We start from the raw sequence: 19,452 nt of genomic DNA on the forward strand, positions 1-19,452 counted from the left end.
TGCCGGCAAGCCAGGACGCATCGGATAAAGACACCGGGGGCCATCAGAAGGTAAGTAATAATATTTATTTTTTATTTTATTCTTTTTTTTTTACAGGTACTATGGTACCCGGGTCCTCAGGAGAGTCTCCTCTTCTCCAAACCCGGGTACCATCCGCACATTGAAACGCATGGATTCTGCATGTACAGATGCAGTGATGTGTAATCCATGAGTTCCAATGCAAGTCAATGGCGGCGAAAACGCCGCGCTTCCGCAAAATAATTGGTAATGCTGCGGATTTTTCCACAATGATAATCCGCAGCGGAAATTTCTGCAGCATGTGCACAGCACATGCGAATTATCATTGGGGAACATGGCAGGCCTTCTACCAAGCGTTTTTTAAGCGTCACTGCTCACATATCAAACACATACAGCACACACACTGCTCACATATGAGACACATACAGTCAGGGGTGGATTAAGAGTAGCAAGGACCCCGGGCAGTTTAGAAGGCGCAGCCCCCCACCTGATGTATCACATGTCACATGATCCCCTGTGATAGATCACGTGATAGTTCAAGTGAAATTAATTTGGCACGATATTAATTATAATAATTTTTTTTAGGCTGTGTGCCCACTATGCGTTTTTTAAGCAGAAACGCTGATATGTGAGCAGTATGTGTGCTGTATGTATCTAATATGTGAGCGGTATGTGTGTGTGCTGTATGTGTTTGACATGTGAGCGGTTTGTGTGTGCGCTCTGTGTCTGATATTTGAGCAGTGTGTGTGCGCTGTATATGTCTGATATGTGAGCAGTGTGTGTGCTGTATGTGTCTGATATGTGAGCAGTGTGTGTGTGCTGTATGTGTCTGATATGTGAGCAGTGTGTGTGTGCTGTATGTGTCTGATATGTGAGCAATGTGTGTGCTTTATATATCTGATATGTGAGCAGTGTGTGTGCTGTATATGTCTGATATGTGAGCAGTGTGTGTGTGTGTGCTGTATGCGATTGACATGTGAGCGGTTTGTGTGTGCGCTCTGTGTCTGATATGTGAGCAGTGTGTGTGCGCTGTATATGTCTGATATGTGAGCAGTGTGTGTGCTGTATGTGTCTGATATGTGAGCAGTGTCTGTGCTGTATTTGTCTGATATGTGAGCAGTGTTTGTGCTGTATATGTCTGATATGTGAGCAATGTGTGTGTGCTGTATATGTGATATGTGAGCAATGTGTGCTGTATGTGTCTAATATGTGAACGGTATGTGTGTGTGCTGTATGTGTTTGACATGTGACCGGTATGTGTGTGCTCTCTGTGTCTGATATGTGAGCAGTGTGTGTGCTGTATGTGTCTGATATGTGAGGTGTGTGTGTGTGTGTGCTGTATGTGTCTGATATGTGAGCAGTGTGTGTGTGCTGTATGTGTCTGATATGTGAGCAGTGTCTGTGTGTGTGTGCTGTATGTGTCTGATATGTGAGCAGTGTGTGTGTGCTGTATGTGTCTGATATGTGAGCAGTGTGTGTGTGCTGTATGTGTCTGATATGTGAGCAGTGTGTGCACAGTATATGTCTGATATGTGAGCAGTGTGTGTGCTGTATGTGTCTGATATGTGAACAGTGTGTATGCACAGTATATGTCTGATATGTGAGCAATGTGTGTGCTGTATGTGTCTGATATGTGAGCAGTGTGTGTGCTGTATGTGTGTAATATATGAGCGATGTGTCTGATATGTGAGCCGCATGTGTGTGTTCTGTATGTGTCTGATATATGAGCGGTGTGTGTGTGCTGCATGTGTGATGTATGCGTCATATGTGAGCTGTGTGTGTGTGGTATATGTCCGATATGTGAGCAGTGTGTGTGTGTGTGCTGTGTGTGTGTGCTGTATGTGTCTGATATGTGAGCAGTGTGTGTGTGCTGTATATGTCCGATATGTGAGCAGTGTGTGTGTGTGGTATATGTCCGATATGTCAGCAGTGTGTGTGTGTGTGCTGTATGTGTCTGATATGTGAGCAGTGTGTGTGTGTGTGCTGTGTGTGTGTGCTGTATGTGTCTGATATGTGAGCACTGTGTGTGCTGTATATGTCCAATATGTGAGCAGTGTGTGTGTGTGCTGTATGTGTCTGATATGTGAGCAGTGTGTGTGTGCTGTATATGTCCGATATGTGAGCAGTGTGTGTGTGTGGTATATGTCCGATATGTGAGCAGTGTGTGTGTGTGCTGTATGTGTCTGATATGTGAGCAGTGTGTGTGTGCGGTATATGTCCAATATGTGAGCAATGTGTGTGCTGTATGTGTGATATGTGAGCAATGTGTGTGCTGTATGTGTCTGATGTGTGAGCAATGTGTGTGTGTGTGCTGTGTGTGTGCTGTATGTGTCTGATATGTGAGCAGTGTGTGTGTGTGTGCTGTGTGTGTGTGCTGTATGTGTCTGATATGTGAGCAGTGTGTGTGTGTGTGTGTGCTGTGTGTGTCTGATATGTGAGCAGTGTGTGTGTGTGGTATATGTCCGATATGTGAGCAGTGTGTGTGTGTGCTGTATGTGTCTGATATGTGAGCAGTGTGTGTGTGCTGTATGTGTCTGATATGTGAGCAGTGTGTGTGTGCTGTATGTGTGATATGTGAGCAATGTGTGCTGTATGTGTCTAATATGTGAGCGGTATGTGTGTGTGCTGTATGTGTCTAATATGTGAGCGGTATGTATGTGTGCTGTATGTGTCTGATATGTGAGCGGTATGTGTGTGTGCTGTATGTGTCTGATATGTGAGCAGTGTGTGTGTGTGCTGTATGTGTCTAATATGTGAGCGGTATGTGTGTGTGTTGTATGTGTCTGATATGTGAGCAGTGTGTGTGTGTGTGTGCTGTATGTGTCTGATATGTGAGCAATGTGTGCTGTATGTGTGATATGTGAGCAATGTGTGCTGTATGTGTCTAATATGTGAGCGGTATGTATGTGTGCTGTATGTGTCTGATATGTGAGCGGTATGTGTGTGTGCTGTATGTGTCTGATATGTGAGCGGTATGTGTGTGTGTTGTATGTGTCTGATATGTGAGCAGTGTGTGTGCTCTATGATGTTGCATATGTGAGTAGAATAAAAAATGCAGAATTATTGCAGAGTAAAATACTAGTGAATATGTTCCAGAAAACAATGTAAACAAAAAAGCCCCAAAACACCTTTTTTAATTTAATAAAGCTTTATGTCAAAAAATAAACAATAAACTTATTTGAATCTTATAAACAAAACAAGGCTTACCATGGCAGTTTCAATGAAAAACAAAGGTACGGACCCTCATCTCCTGGAGTCACCCCTTGCTGCATCTCCTCTACCTGTACAGACAGCGGTGCGCACCTCCCGGAAGCTGTAAGAATAATAAATAATAATAATTTTATTTCTGTAGTGCCAACATATTCCGCAGCACTTTACATTTTAGAGGGGAGTTGTACAGACAATAAAGACATTACAGAATAACAATAATCACATAAATCAACAGATACCAGAAGGAGAGAGGACCCTGCTGCTCACAAGCTACAACCTATGAGGAAATAGGGGAGACACGAAAGGTGGATGGTAACAATTGCTTGTACTGTACGGTCCAGCCATCAATGTAATAAATAGGGTGTTCAAGCAATACAGCATGAACTGGTCACCAGCCAGTACGGGTATGGACAAAGAGGGCTATTAAGTGGATGTAGGGGGTGTGAACAGATGATACGAGGGTCCTGGTATTAAAGAAAATGTTGTAGGGGCAAAACAGGAATAGTTAGATAAGTATGTTGAGGTGATAGGACAGTCTAAAGAAATGCGTTTTTAGGGCACGCTTAAAACTGTGGGTATTGGAGATTAGTTGAAGTGTGCTGGGTAGTGCGTTCCAAAGAACTGGCGCAGCTCGTGAGAAGTCTTGGAGACGGGAATGGGAGGTTCGGATTATTGAGGATATTAATCTTAGGTCGTTAGCAGAATGGAGGGCACGGGTAGGGTGGTAGAGAGAGAGGAGATGTAGAGCGGTGCTGAAGCATGGAGAGATTTGTGGGTGAGAGTGATAGTTTATATTGAATTCTATATTGGATGGGCAACCAGTGCAACGACTGGCACAGGGTGGAGGCATCGGTGTAGTGGTTGGAGAAGAAGCTGTGCAGAGTTCTTAACGAGGCAGACATCTGTTTTATTGGATTTCTATGATGCAAATGAAATCCAATAAATAACATGGGCGTTCCCGCAGCCCATTGCTCCATATTCCGCTGCTGCCGCTCTAAATTCTGTGGGGGGGGGCACATAACGTCCTAATGCTGTTGTAGAGAACTCAGAGAACTCAGTAAATATATGCTGCAATCTGGTCTGGGGGTCTGAATTTATTGCAGGGGGTGTGGTCTGAAACTTGAATGAATTACTATTCTGAATACATTTTTTTGGTCTTATTCCGCCCATAACAATCAATTTCTGTTGCCTCCAGGGGTCCCAAACGCCTCAGCTGTATAGGGCCCTGAAATTCCTGATGACTACCTTGATTGATTGCATCCATGTATATAGACTGTCAATCAGCACATTGTGAGGCATTGGGAGTCTTAGACAGTCAGGGGAGCGCTCCCCTCGGGACTCATAACTATAAACCTATTATATTCTTTCAGTCAAACTGAACACAATAGTTTGCCTTGACTTCATCGCCAAAGATGTCCTTTACCATTTACACATTCAAAAAGATTGCATCAGCCAGAGAAGGCGAATGGACCTCGTGAACAGCAGCGTAGGCTTCTAGGCTTCCTCATAATTCCTTGTAGCTATTCCATCACATGGCATAGAACAGCCAATCAGGAGGGACTATCAGAGCCTGTATAAAAGCAGAGACAGGGAATACAGCAGCCGCTTTGGGGTGAATCTGGATAGTGAGCAGACGTCACAGCTGACCAATAAAGATAGAGAAAGACAGAAAACTCTGAATAAATTGTACAGATAGTGCGTGACAGCACAGCAAGGAAGAACGGTTACCATCTGTTTACCTATATGTTGAGTTCACTTTGATATTACATAGGATGTAGTTGCGTTAAAGTGCCTGAGAGGGGTTCATTACAGTCCTAGGAGACCTCAGAGTGTTATACACATCTTTTTCAAGGACTTGTAAATCAATTCACCAAAAATTTAACTTTTTTGAAAAATATGGCGAAGCTGGTGAATTAGCATTTCAGAAAATGTACTCATGGCTACATGTCTGCTAGCCATGGTAACACAATGTAGGGCAAGAACGTCAATGTGAACCTTTGACCCTAGTGAAGGAGAACCTGGTTACTGCTTTCATCTGGAGGATTCCTTGTAGCTTAAGTTTAGCGGATTGAACATTGGACTTTATAGTAAGTTTTTATTTTTTCCCTGGGTAACCACCAGCAGACCGGACAGAGACAGGAATTCTTTGACTGCGGTATCTCACATTTTTCTCCGCTGTTGCATTTTAACCTTAATCTTTTCACATATTTGTAGCATTTGACCCTTGAGTTGTTTTATTGGGGGCGAAGGTTTTAGACTGCAGATATTGACCCTGACGACAGATACACGAGACTCAAAAAGCTACCTCTTGAAGCTCATCAAGAGAATGCCAAGAGTGTGCAAAGCAGTCATCAAAGCAAAAGGTGGCTACTTTGAAGAACCTAGAATATAAGACATATTTTCAGTTGTTTCACACTTTTTTGTTAAGTATATAATTCCACATGTGTTAATTCATAGTTTTGATGCCTTCAGTGTGAATGTACAATTTTCATAGTCATGAAAATACAGAAAAATCTTTAAATGAGAAGGTGTGTCCAAACTTTTGGTCTGTACTGTACTTCAAGAAGCCTCTATAAATGGATGGAAACAAAGTGCTGGAGAGTTCTGAAGTGGCAGCAATGAGCCCGGATGTAAGTCCATTGATCACCTGTGGAGAGATCTTAAAATTGCTGTTGGGAGAAGACGCCTTCACATATCAGAGACCTGGAGGAGTTTATAAGAAGAGTCCAAGATTCCAGCTGAGAGGAGTAAGAAGCTTATTGATGCTTATAGGAAATGATTGATCACAGTTATTTATTCCAAAGGATGTGCAACCAAATATTAAGTTGAGGATGTCAACAATTTTGTCCGGCCCATTTTGGGGGTTTTGTATGAAATTATGTCCAATTTGCCTTTTTTTCTCTGTTTTCTTTTGTTGTTACAATTCACACAAAGGAAATAAACAGGCGTATAACAAAACATGTGTAACTGCAATAATGTTCTGGGAGAAATACTTCATTTTCTGGAACAATTTCAAGAGTGCCAACAGTTTCGGCCATGACTGTACACATATCAGGTCGTTAATGAATGCAAAAATATTAAGGATTTCTTTCTAGAATGAACAAAGTACAGCAGTGGAAATAAGGAGACATAAGAAATGCCGACAGCCACTCTTTAGTCCTGTTTAAATGGGCGCTTTTCTTTCAACAGCCTTAACAGATCTATGATTCTAAGAAATTTTGCAATCTATGTTATCAGAAATGTCTGCTTCTTTCTCCACTTATGAGCCACTTCTTTTGTCCTCCTTGCCCCCCATCTCCTGAACTCATCTTTGACTTGGGAAAAAAAAAAAACAGTTTACAGATGATAGGGACCCTTATGAAAGAAAAAAACTAATATTTTCCACTGGGATCCTGTGCCACTGCTCCGATGGTCACCTGACTACTTAGCCCGTTCATAGACCCGGACCCTGAAGCCAATCTACTGTACACTTTTCAAAAGTAGAAAAAAAACTCTTTTTAGTGTTTTTTTGTTTTTGAGATGTTCGGGTTTTCTTTTTTGTTTTTATCTTTGTAGCATAAAATGAAATAAAACATTGAATTAAAAGAAAACAACTGATAAATAAGTTATGGTTAGTGCCTAATGGGAAGAGTATGACGTGAAGACCCTTATTTTGGCCCTGAATTCTTGTCATGCTCCTACACTGAGCATCATACAATGTATCAGTTGTGTCTGGAGAGTTGCTGCAAAGAAGCTGTGAAGGGAATATAAATTATTCATAAAGTGACGCAGACTTCTTAAAATGTAACTAAACTTTACAAAGTCTTGAGATGAGCAAATCTGCAAAATTTTAATTTGCAAAATAAGTTGGAATTCAGACAAGAAATTTGATTTGCATTGAATTTATTTGATGTGAATCGACTTTTCAGTTTAAAGACGTTTATTCTGCTCTGAAGTTTCTCCAGACCCCAGAACATAATAAAAGTAGAGATCAAAAAATATCACTTCTCTCTCCCGGGCCTCACCTGTCCCGCTGCGCAAATTCCTCGAGCTACTGTCGTTCTTCAGGGTCCTGAAGTGTGATCAGAGTCAGACGGAGCTGTATAGTGGGACAGGTGAGGACCGGAACTGGCGAGTATTATTTATATATTTTTATTTTAAGCCGATTGAATGGCAAAAAAATTAAATTTCTGGCAAATCCAAATTTTTGGGAAATTTTGTGATAAATGAATGAACTTGAGCGTGACCTGTGTGCTCCTGCCTAGTGGTTTCAGGCATCGGTGGGAGTCTACGGGGGGCAATTAATCAAAGTGTTTTCACTAGAAAAATAGTGCAAAAAAACTTAGAAAAGTCGCAAAAGTTTTGCTTAATGCAGAGCTGCTCTAAAATTTTGCTACTTTTGGTGTTTTCACGCTAGTTTGAAGCAGCTCCGCCTAAATAAACAGGGCAGGAGCCGGGGGGAGGGCGGGATAGCGTGGCTATGGCCGCCTATCAAATTCAGCAAAAGTGCCAGCGTCTCTTACGCCAGAAATGTTACTCCAGTAAGTAGTTGCCCGTCACAGATAAAATGCCAGCACCTCTTAATGAATTTGGCTCATCGTTCTCCAGCCTCTCATGAACACTGGCATGAGAAACGCCTGTTTTATTGAATCAGCCCCTAAATTTCTAGACTTTTACAGACAAACACTGCAACAGAAAGTCAACAAGAAATGGAAGAAACTTTCCTAAGTTTGGTTCCATTTTAAAGGTACTAATAGCAGTCCGGCGCGGCTTCCCCAGTCCCTCACAGGTTATCATCTGGTCCAGTCTCCTCTCTACATTTTAGGCCATTTCCAAGGCTTCAAACCTGGAAACACAGAGAAGTATAAAAGGCAATGACAAAACTGGACCTGAAGGGGATTGAGTAGGGTGAGAATGGCGGCAGCATGTGATTATTTATGACTGATTTCCATTCACTGCACAAACCCTAGAAAGTGATTAAATTCCAGTGAAGAAAGAAGATGGGTCTGATCAGGTTGTAAGCACAGATGTAATTCACTGGTGATGAAAGCGATGAGCAACGTGTCGCATTTTGTTCTACAGGAAATTTACCAGTGGTGCGGGGAGAAATGCAACAAGTTTGAGCTCCACAAAGCGTCGCAGCTCGCCAACGGCATCCGCAACAATGAAAGACAAGGCAGAGCGAAGCTAATCGTGGTAGAAGATGGGACTGAGCCCAAAGATCTCATAAAGGTAACGCCAAAATAATTATGTGCTTACTACATTGTGGACGTACCCTGTGAGCAACCAAAAAGGATGACTAATGTTTAATGGAAGACAACTGAAGCAAATATACAGTAATAACTGTTACAAAAATGTGTTTTATACCCCAGAGCTGCACTCACTATTCTGCTGGTGCAGTCACTGTGTACATACATTACATTACTGATCCTGTACTGATCCTGAGCTACATCCTGTATTATACCCCAGAGCTGCACTCACTATTCTGCTGGTGCAGTCACTGTGTACATACATTACATTACTGATCCTGTACTGATCCTGAGTTACATCCTGTATTATACTCCAGAGCTGCACTCACTATTCTGCTGGTGCAGTCACTGTGTACATACATTACATTACTGATCCTGTACTGATCCTGAGCTACATCCTGTATTATACCCCAGAGCTGCACTCACTATTCTGCTGGTGCAGTCACTGTGTACATACATTACATTACTGATCCTGAGTTACATCTTGTATTATACCCCAGAGCTGCACTCACTATTCTGCTGGTGCAGTCACTGTGTACATACATTACATTACATTACTGATCCTGATTTACATCCTGTATTATACTTCAGAGCTGCACTCACTATTCTGCTGGTGCAGTCACTGTGTACATACATTACATTACTGATCCTGAGTTACATCCTGTATTATACTCCAGAGCTGCACTTACTATTCTGCTGGTGCAGTCACTTTGTACATACATTACATTACTGATCCTGAGTTACCTCCTGTATTATACTCCAGAGCTGCACTCACTATTCTGCTGGTGCAGTCACTGTGTACATACATTACATTACTGATCCTGTACTGATCCTGAGTTACATCCTGTAATATACTCCAGAGCTGCACTCACTATTCTGCTGGTGCAGTCACTGTGTACATACATTACATTACTAATCCTGTACTGATCCTGAGTTACATCCTGTATTATTCTCCAGAGCTGCACTCACTATTCTGCTGGTGCAGTCACTGTGTACATACATTACATTACTGATCCTGAGTTAAATCCTGTATTATACTCCACAGCTGCACTCACTATTCTGCTGGTGCAGTCACTGTGTACATACATTATATTACTGATCCTGTACTGATCCTGAGTTACATCCTGTATTATACTCCACAGCTGCACTCACTATTCTGCTGGTGCAGTCACTGTGTACATACATTATATTACTGATCCTGTACTGATCCTGAGTTACATCCTGTATTATACTCCATAGCTGCACTCACTATTCTGCTGGTGCAGTCACTGTGTACATACATTACATTACTGATCCTGAGTTACATCCTGTATTATACTCCAGAGCTGCACTCACTATTCTGCTGGTGCAGTCACTGTGTACATACATTACATTACTGATCCTGAGTTACCTCCTGTATTATAATCCAGAGCTGCACTCACTATTCTGCTGGTGGAGTCACTGTGTACATATATTACATTACTGATCCTGAGTTACCTCCTGTATTATAATCCAGAGCTGCACTCACTATTCTGCTGGTGCAGTCACTGTGTACATACATTACATTACCGATCCTGTACTGATCCTGAGTTACATCCTGTATTATTCTCCAGAGCTGCACTCACTATTCTGCTGGTGCAGTCACTGTGTACATACATTACATTACTGATCCTGTACTGATCCTGAGTTACATCCTGTATTATACTCCAGAGCTGCACTCACTATTCTGCTGGTGCAGTCACTGTGTACATACATTACATTACTGATCCTGTACTGATCCTGAGTTACATACTGTATTATTCTCCAGAGCTGCAGTCACTATTCTGCTGGTGCAGTCACTGTGTACATACATTACAGTACTGATCCTGAGTTACATCCTGTATTATACTCCACAGCTGCACTCACTATTCTCCTGGTGCAGTCACTGTGTACATACATTACATTACTGATCCTGAGTTACATCCTGTATTATACTCCACAGCTGCACTCACTATTCTGCTGGTGCAGTCACTGTGTACATGCATTACATTACTGATCCTGAGTTACATCCTGTATTATACCCCAGAGCTGCACTCACTATTCTGCTGGTGCAGTCACTGTGTACATACATTACATTACTGATCCTGAGTTACATCCTGTATTATACTCCAGAGCTGCACTCACTATTCTGCTGGTGCAGTCACTGTGTACATACATTATATTACTGATCCTGTACTGATCCTGAGTTACATCCTGTATTATACTCCACAGCTGCATTCACTATTCTGCTGGTGCAGTCACTGTGTACATACATTACATTACTTATCCTGTACTGATCCTGAGTTACATCCTGTATTATACTCCAGAGCTGCACTCACTATTCTGCTGGTGCAGTCACTGTGTACATACATTACATTACTGATCCTGTACTGATCCTGAGTTACATCCTGTATTATACTCCAGAGCTGCACTCACTATTCTGCTGGTGCAGTCACTGTGTACATACATTACATTACTGATCCTGTACTGATCCTGAGTTACATCCTGTTTTATACCCCAGAGCTGCACTCACTATTCTGCTGGTGCCGTCACTGTATACATACATTACATTACTGATCCTGAGTTACGTCCTGTATTATACCCCAGAGCTGCACTCACTATTCTGCTGGTGCAGTCACTGTGTACATACATTACATTACTTATCCTGTACTGATCCTGAGTTACCTCCTGTATTATACTCCAGAGAAGCAGTCACTATTCTTCTGGTACAGTCACTGTGTACATACATTACATTACTGATCCTGAGTTACATCCTGTATTATACTCCAGAGCTGCACTCACTATTCTGCTGGTGCAGTCACTGTGTACATACATTACATTACTGATCCTGTACTGATCCTGAGTTACATCCTATATTATACTCCAGAGCTGCACTCACTATTCTGCTGGTGCAGTCACTGTGCACATACATTACATTACTTATTCTGTACTGATCCTGAGTTACATCCTGTATTATACTCCAGAGCTGCACTTACTATTCTGCTGGTGCAGTCACTGTGTACATACATTACATTACTGATCCTGAGTTACCTCCTGTATTATACTCCAGAGCTGCACTCACTATTCTGCTGGTGCAGTCACTGTGTACATACATTACATTACTGATCCTGTACTGATCCTGAGTTACATCCTGTAATATACTCCAGAGCTGCACTCACTATTCTGCTGGTGCAGTCACTGTGTACATACATTACATTACTTATCCTGTACTGATCCTGAGTTACCTCCTGTATTATACTCCAGAGCAGCAGTCACTATTCTGCTGGTACAGTCACTGTGTACATACATTACATTACTGATCCTGAGTTACATCCTGTATTATACCCCAGAGCTGCACTCACTATTCTGCTGGTGCAGTCACTGTGTACATACATTACATTACTGATCCTGAGTTACCTCCTGTATTATAATCCAGAGCTGCACTCACTATTCTGCTGGTGGAGTCACTGTGTACATATATTACATTACTGATCCTGAGTTACCTCCTGTATTATAATCCAGAGCTGCACTCACTATTCTGCTGGTGCAGTCACTGTGTACATACATTACATTACCGATCCTGTACTGATCCTGAGTTACATCCTGTATTATTCTCCAGAGCTGCACTCACTATTCTGCTGGTGCAGTCACTGTGTACATACATTACATTACTGATCCTGTACTGATCCTGAGTTACATCCTGTATTATACTCCAGAGCTGCACTCACTATTCTGCTGGTGCAGTCACTGTGTACATACATTACATTACTGATCCTGTACTGATCCTGAGTTACATACTGTATTATTCTCCAGAGCTGCAGTCACTATTCTGCTGGTGCAGTCACTGTGTACATACATTACAGTACTGATCCTGAGTTACATCCTGTATTATACTCCACAGCTGCACTCACTATTCTGCTGGTGCAGTCACTGTGTACATACATTACATTACTGATCCTGAGTTACATCCTGTATTATACTCCACAGCTGCACTCACTATTCTGCTGGTGCAGTCACTGTGTACATGCATTACATTACTGATCCTGAGTTACATCCTGTATTATACCCCAGAGCTGCACTCACTATTCTGCTGGTGCAGTCACTGTGTACATACATTACATTACTGATCCTGAGTTACATCCTGTATTATACTCCAGAGCTGCACTCACTATTCTGCTGGTGCAGTCACTGTGTACATACATTATATTACTGATCCTGTACTGATCCTGAGTTACATCCTGTATTATACTCCACAGCTGCATTCACTATTCTGCTGGTGCAATCACTGTGTACATACATTACATTACTGATCCTGTACTGATCCTGAGCTACATCCTGTACTATACTCCAGAGCTGCACTCAGTATCCTGCTGGTGCAATCACTGTGTACATACATTACATTACTGATCCTGTACTGATCCTGAGCTACATCCTGTATTATACTCCAGAGCTGCACTCAGTATCCTGCTGGTGCAGTCACTGTGTACATACATTACATTACTTATCCTGTACTGATCCTGAGTTACATCCTGTATTATACTCCAGAGCTGCACTCACTATTCTGCTGGTGCAGTCACTGTGTACATACATTACATTACTGATCCTGTACTGATCCTGAGTTACATCCTGTTTTATACCCCAGAGCTGCACTCACTATTCTGCTGGTGCCGTCACTGTATACATACGTTACATTACTGATCCTGAGTTACGTCCTGTATTATACCCCAGAGCTGCACTCACTATTCTGCTGGTGCAGTCACTGTGTACATACATTACATTACTTATCCTGTACTGATCCTGAGTTACCTCCTGTATTATACTCCAGAGCAGCAGTCACTATTCTGCTGGCACAGTCACTGTGTACATACATTACATTACTGATCCTGAGTTATATCCTGTATTATACCCCAGAGCTGCACTCACTATTCTGCTGGTGCAGTCACTGTGTACATACATTACATTACTGATCCTGTACTGATCCTGAGTTACATCCTATATTATACTCCAGAGCTGCACTCACTATTCTGCTGGTGCAGTCACTGTGCACATACATTACATTACTTATTCTGTACTGATCCTGAGTTACATCCTGTATTATACTCCAGAGCGGCACTCACTATTCTTCTGGTGCAGTCACTGTGTACATACATTACATTACTGATCCTGAGTTCCATCCTGTATTATACTCCAGAGCTGCACTCACTATTCTGCTGGTGCAGTCACTGTGTACATACATTACATTACTGATCCTGTACTGATCCTGAGTTACATCCTGTATTATACTCCAGAGCTGCACTCACTATTCTGCTGGTGCAGTCACTGTGCACATACATTACATTACTTATTCTGTACTGATCCTGAGTTACATCCTGTATTATACTCCAGAGCGGCACTCACTATTCTGCTGGTGCAGTCACTGTGTACATACATTACATTACTGATCCTGAGTTCCATCCTGTATTATACTCCAGAGCTGCACTCACTATTCTGCTGGTGCAGTCACTGTGCACATACATTACATTACTTATTCTGTACTGATCCTGAGTTACATCCTGTATTATACTCCAGAGCGGCACTCACTATTCTGCTGGTGCAGTCACTGTGTACATACATTACATTACTGATCCTGTACTGATCCTGAGTTACATCCTGTATTATTCTCCAGAGCTGCACTCACTATTCTGCTGGTGCAGTCACTGTGTACATACATTACATTACTGATCCTGAGTTACCTCCTGTAGATCTTTTATTATAAAAATGAAAAGCATAACAATAATAATAACAGAAACATAAGAAAATTAATAACCAGAAAATAAACAATGTAATGAACTGGTCCAGCCGCTCCCTCTCTCCTCACACACATATTATACATATATACACAATAATAACTACCTACACCATGACATCTGGTCCGGTTACCAAACAAATAATAACAATATAATAAACAATAACCGACAAATTATATACAAACTAATATATACATTCTTTTTTTTTTTTTTTTTTTTTTTTAATAAATAAAATAAATGCTAACTATACAAATATATACAAGACAAAACAAAACCCCCCACACTCGAGCCCACCAGTCCCTCCCCGGCACTGACCTGAGAGCTGGTCCTGCGCCTCATGCCTCAGTACATGTCCAACGTCCATAGGCCAGATCAGGCAGTGCCAGTTTTTCACCCAAATAACCAGTGTCCCACAAGATTAACCCACCTCCCCCCTTTTCCCTCCACCCAACCTAACACCTACACCCAAACCCATATATACAATATATACAGAAACAAACAATAGAATAACCACAACTGACAAAGCCCAAGTTCGGCGCCTGCAGCCCTACATCACTGTCTACTGATCAATAAAACAAAAATCTATGGTGTCAGCAGCAGCCCACCACCAGGAGAGGAGATGACCAGACTAGGGCACACTAAAAGAAAAGCCCCTCCAGAGGAGAGCGGCCCTCCGTGTACCCAGTCTCTCATACTCCAGAGAACGCACCTTCACCAGGTCACCGAGTATGGTCCTAAACACATCGTCCACTGGGAGGATTTTCCGCTGCGTCGATACTAAGCACCGTGCGTTCCACATGTGATACCTAACCACTGCGCTAACTAGAAATAAGGTGCAGTGGTCCCGACCACCCAGGTCCCCGAATGCTCCATAGGCCCATTCCGCATAAGAGAGACCGGCCAGCCGGGGCCAGCCAATGGAGGCGCCCACCCTGTTGTACACCTCTGTGTTAAAGGGACAACGAAGCAGGAAGTGGTCCATGCTTTCAAGCATAGTACCACAATGCTCCCGAGGACAGTTCCTGTCCTCAGAGCTCCTACACTTCAGATTGTCCCTCACACACAGTTTCCCATGGAAGCAGCGCCAAGCCAAGTCCCAAACCTTCGAGGGGATCCTGATAGAATTCAAAAGATGCAGACCCACCACAAGATCCCGACTTGGGCAATCCCTGAGCGCCAGAGGCCTCTGAAAATGGGTCAACAGAACCCTTTTGTCAAGGAGCTTCCTTGGCAGAGTCCTGACCTCCCACATTCCCAGACCCCACCGGCGAATTACCTTCAGAACCATGGTAGCGTAAGCCGGGAGATGTCCATGCGGTGTGCGGAGATCCTTCACTTGCCCTCCTGTCTCCCATTCCTGGAAGAAAGGCTGAAACCATCCCTTACAGGAGAATACCCACGGAGGAGCCCTCTCTTTCCAGAGGTTTGCAATATTGATCTTAATGAAGGTATTCACAAGGAATACCACAGGGTTGACCATACCCAACCCTCCTAGTCTCCTCGTACGGTAAGTAACCTCCCTCTTGACCAGGTTCAGTCTATTCCCCCATAACAGTTGAAAGAACAAACTGTAGACCCGAGTCCAGAGAGGCTCTGGCAAGATGCACACACTGCCCAGATAGATCAGCAAAGGGAGCAGGTAAGTTTTGATCAGGTTTACCCTTTCCCTTAGGGTCAAATACCAACCCTTCCATTGGTTCACCTTCTGAGTGGCGATCTCTAGCCTGCTGTCCCAATTTTGTTTGGGGTAATCCCCCTGGCCAAATTCGATGCCAAGAACTTTTGCAGAGACTTTGGGTTCTGGAAGGGTGTCCGGGAGATCAAAACCAGGATCTCCTCCTCCCAGCCAGAGACTCTCACACTTATCCCGGTTGATCTTAGACCCGGATGCTTCCGAGTAGCGATTTACCTCTGACATCAGCCATTCTGCCTCCCCATCAGAGGAAACAAAAACGGTGACGTCATCGGCATACGCCACCACTCTCAGAGTGGCTTCCGGTGCTGCCCGGTCCATCCCGATCCCAGCTAACGGTCCACGCTCCACCCTCCTAAGAAGTGGGTCAATCGAAATCGCGTACAATAGCGGGCTCAAGGGACAACCCTGGCGAACACCAAACCCAACCTCAAAAGAGCTGCCAATCCAACCGTTCACAAGCGGGAAACTCTCTGCCCCAGCGTACAAGGTCTTAAGCCAATCAACGAACCCCCCCGGCAGGCCATACCTCAGAAGGACAGACCAGAGGTACTCATGATTAACCCAATCAAACGCTTTTGCCTGGTCCAATGACAGCATGTACCCCTTCCAGTGGCCAGCCCTACCCTGCTCCACCGCCTCTCGGACACAGAGTACAGCACTAATTGTACTGCGGCCCAGAACAGAGCAATGCTGGGCCCCCGAAAGGAGCTGGGGTGCAAATTTCACCAGCCGATTAAACAGCACCTTTGCCAAAACCTTCCTGTCTGCATTGAGAAGCGCTATGGGACGCCAATTCTCAATGCAAGATGGGTCCTTACCCTTTGACAAGATGATCAGGGCAGACCTCCTCATTGACTTTGGCAGAGTGCCCGAGGAAAGACACTCATTGAATACCTCAGTCAAGAGGGGAACCAAGGCGTCCTTAAAGGTCTTATAGAATTCAGATGTTAAGCCATCCGGACCGGGAGATTTCTTCAGGGCAAGCCCTTCAATCGCCAACTTAACTTCCTCTTCCCTGATCATCTCTGTCAAAACGCCAAGAGAGGGGTCTACCCCTGGTTCGGGGACGGCTTCAGCCAGAAAAGCCGACATCTCATCCCAATCCAGATCCCTCTTCCCCAAGAGGTGCGAGTAGAAGGATCTGACGACCTCCAGGATCCCCGATCTGGATCTTTTCAGGGACCCCATAGTGTCAACCAGTCCTGTAACAACTTTACTATTCACTGACATCTTGCAGTTTCTGTAAGGGTCGGGCGAGCGGTACTTCCCGTAATCCCTCTCAAAAACCAAAGATGCGTGTCTATCATACTGACACCTCATTAGCAAAGATTTCACTCTGGAGATCTCCTCGCGGCTACCTCCAGTTGAGACAAGATGCTCGAGTTTCCTCCTCAGGCCCTGATACAGGCGATACCTGTCCAGGCTCCTGAGGCTCGAGAGCTGGCGGAAGAATCTCGCCACCCTTTTCTTGAACATCTCCCACCACTCTGACTTACTACTACAAAGATCCAGTAAGGGTACCTGGCTCTGAAGAAAATCCTCAAAGGACTGTCTTATCTCCGCTTCTTCCAAGAGAGACGAATTGAGCCTCCAAAAGCCTCTTCCCATCCGAGGGGTCTCTGTAACATTCAGGGAAAACAAAATCATACAGTGATCGGAGAACTCCACCTCAACAACAGATACTGCTGAAGAGACGGCTTCCTCCTTTAAATAAAACCTGTCTATCCTGGACCTACAGTTACCTCTATGATAGGTGAACCCCTCATGGCCTGCGGTGTGCCGGATGTGGACATCCACCAGGCGAGCCTCACTAGTTATACTATTAAGGGCGACGCTATCATAAGTCAGCTTGTCTCTGGAACCTCCTCTATCCCGGGGCCTCGTGACAGTGTTGAAGTCCCCTCCAAAGACGACCTGCCGACTCGTAAAAAGGTAGGGCTTGATCCTCGTAAAGAGACACTTCCGGTCCCACTTAGATTGGGGACCATAAATGTTAATGAGCCGAAGCTCCTGTCCCTTCATGAGGACATCTAATATCAGGCACCTCCCCATTTCTAACTCAATAACCCGTCGGCATTCTACTGGTGCGGTAAAAAGGACCGCCACTCCGCTATACGGCTCGGCCGCAAGAGACCAATAGGAGGGCCCGAGTCTCCACTCCCTCTTAGCTATAAACACCTCTGCCATATTTGGCAGCCTGGTCTCTTGCAAAAAGAAAATGTCAGCTTCAACCCGGCTGAGAAAATCAAAGGCCGCAAATCTAGCCATATTTGACTTAATGCTGGCGACATTAATGGAAGCCAGCGTCAACGGAGTGGGTACCGCCATCATTGGTGATTGAGTTAGATGGCTTTCTTCTTCCCACTCCCCTTACCCTCTGCCTCAGAGGAGGAATCGTTCCCCCTCTTTAATGACACAGAGGTGTCCATTCCCACATTTTTCCTTCTTTTCTCGTCCTCGTCTCCGGACTCTGGGCCAGTCCCTCCCCCCAAGGACCCTGCATCCCCAGGAGAAGGAGACTCGGCACCCCCTGTAAGCTCCGCTGAAGCCGGAACCTCACCCTCGGCCTCCTCCTCAGAGGAAGAGATGTTATCAAGGGCTTGGAACCAGTTAGAAAGACCAACCAGAGGGGAGTCAGTTTTACCTTCCTTAGGTACCTTGGTCAGAGCGGGAGAAGATGTTTTATTTCCCTTCTTTTTCTTCTTTTTGGTGCCAAGCTTACGCTTGTTCTCTAGCCACCGCTTATTATCCTCATCCATACTTTCATAATGGGAGGATTCTGAGGCAGAGGCGGTTTCCTCCCTGTGGATCCTCCTGACCTCCTCATCCAACTCATCATCCCTCGGGGCCTCAGCAGCAAGACTGGCATCCAGGACAGGGGCTGCCCCGGTAGTCTGGGGCTCGCCCCGCTCCCTCTCCTGTCTGCGCTTGTCTAGACGCCTCAGCTGGGCAGGCGTCTTTTTATTGCTTTTCTTCCCTGGCCCCTCGGCTCCCCCACCCCTGCTAGTCCCCTCCCCAGCAGAATCGGCCTCACGGCTTACTCCCACCGGGGTCTCGACTGCATTAGCGAAGGAGCGAGGACAACGGCTGAATGGGTGATCTAACTCACCACACAGGTGGCACCTAATCTCCACACAAGAGGCGGCAAGATGGCCGACACCCCCACACAACGCGCATTTCTGCACGGTGCAGTTTGCACTGAAGTGTGTGGGGTCGCCGCACCTGTGACAGAGCTTCGGTTGCCCCTGGTAGAAGACCAGGATACGATCCCTACCCAGGAAGGCAGACGATGGAATGTGGGCAACCGTACCACCTGAACGCTTAAGTTTTACCATAAACGTCCAGGCCCCTGACCAGATACCAAACTCGTCGCGGTTTTTCTTTGGCATCTCCACCACCTCTCCATACCGACCAAGCCACGTCATGATGTCATAGCAAGAAAGCGACTCGTTACGAGTCATCACGGTCACTTTCTTGATCTGGTTTTGGCGAGGCACTGCCTGAACGGCAAAGTCTC

General features: G+C 44.5%; 1 pseudogene; it reads left to right on the forward strand.

The window, feature by feature from the left end:
- Positions 1-19,452, forward strand: part of LOC141264889 (scinderin-like) — a 113,089-nt pseudogene that overhangs the window by 16,606 nt on the left and 77,031 nt on the right.

This window comes from Phyllobates terribilis, unplaced genomic scaffold, assembly GCF_046119375.1.
Source record: "Phyllobates terribilis strain yellow unplaced genomic scaffold, ASM4611937v1 Scaffold_4__5_contigs__length_816908805, whole genome shotgun sequence".
Classification (NCBI taxonomy): Eukaryota; Metazoa; Chordata; class Amphibia; order Anura; family Dendrobatidae; genus Phyllobates; species Phyllobates terribilis.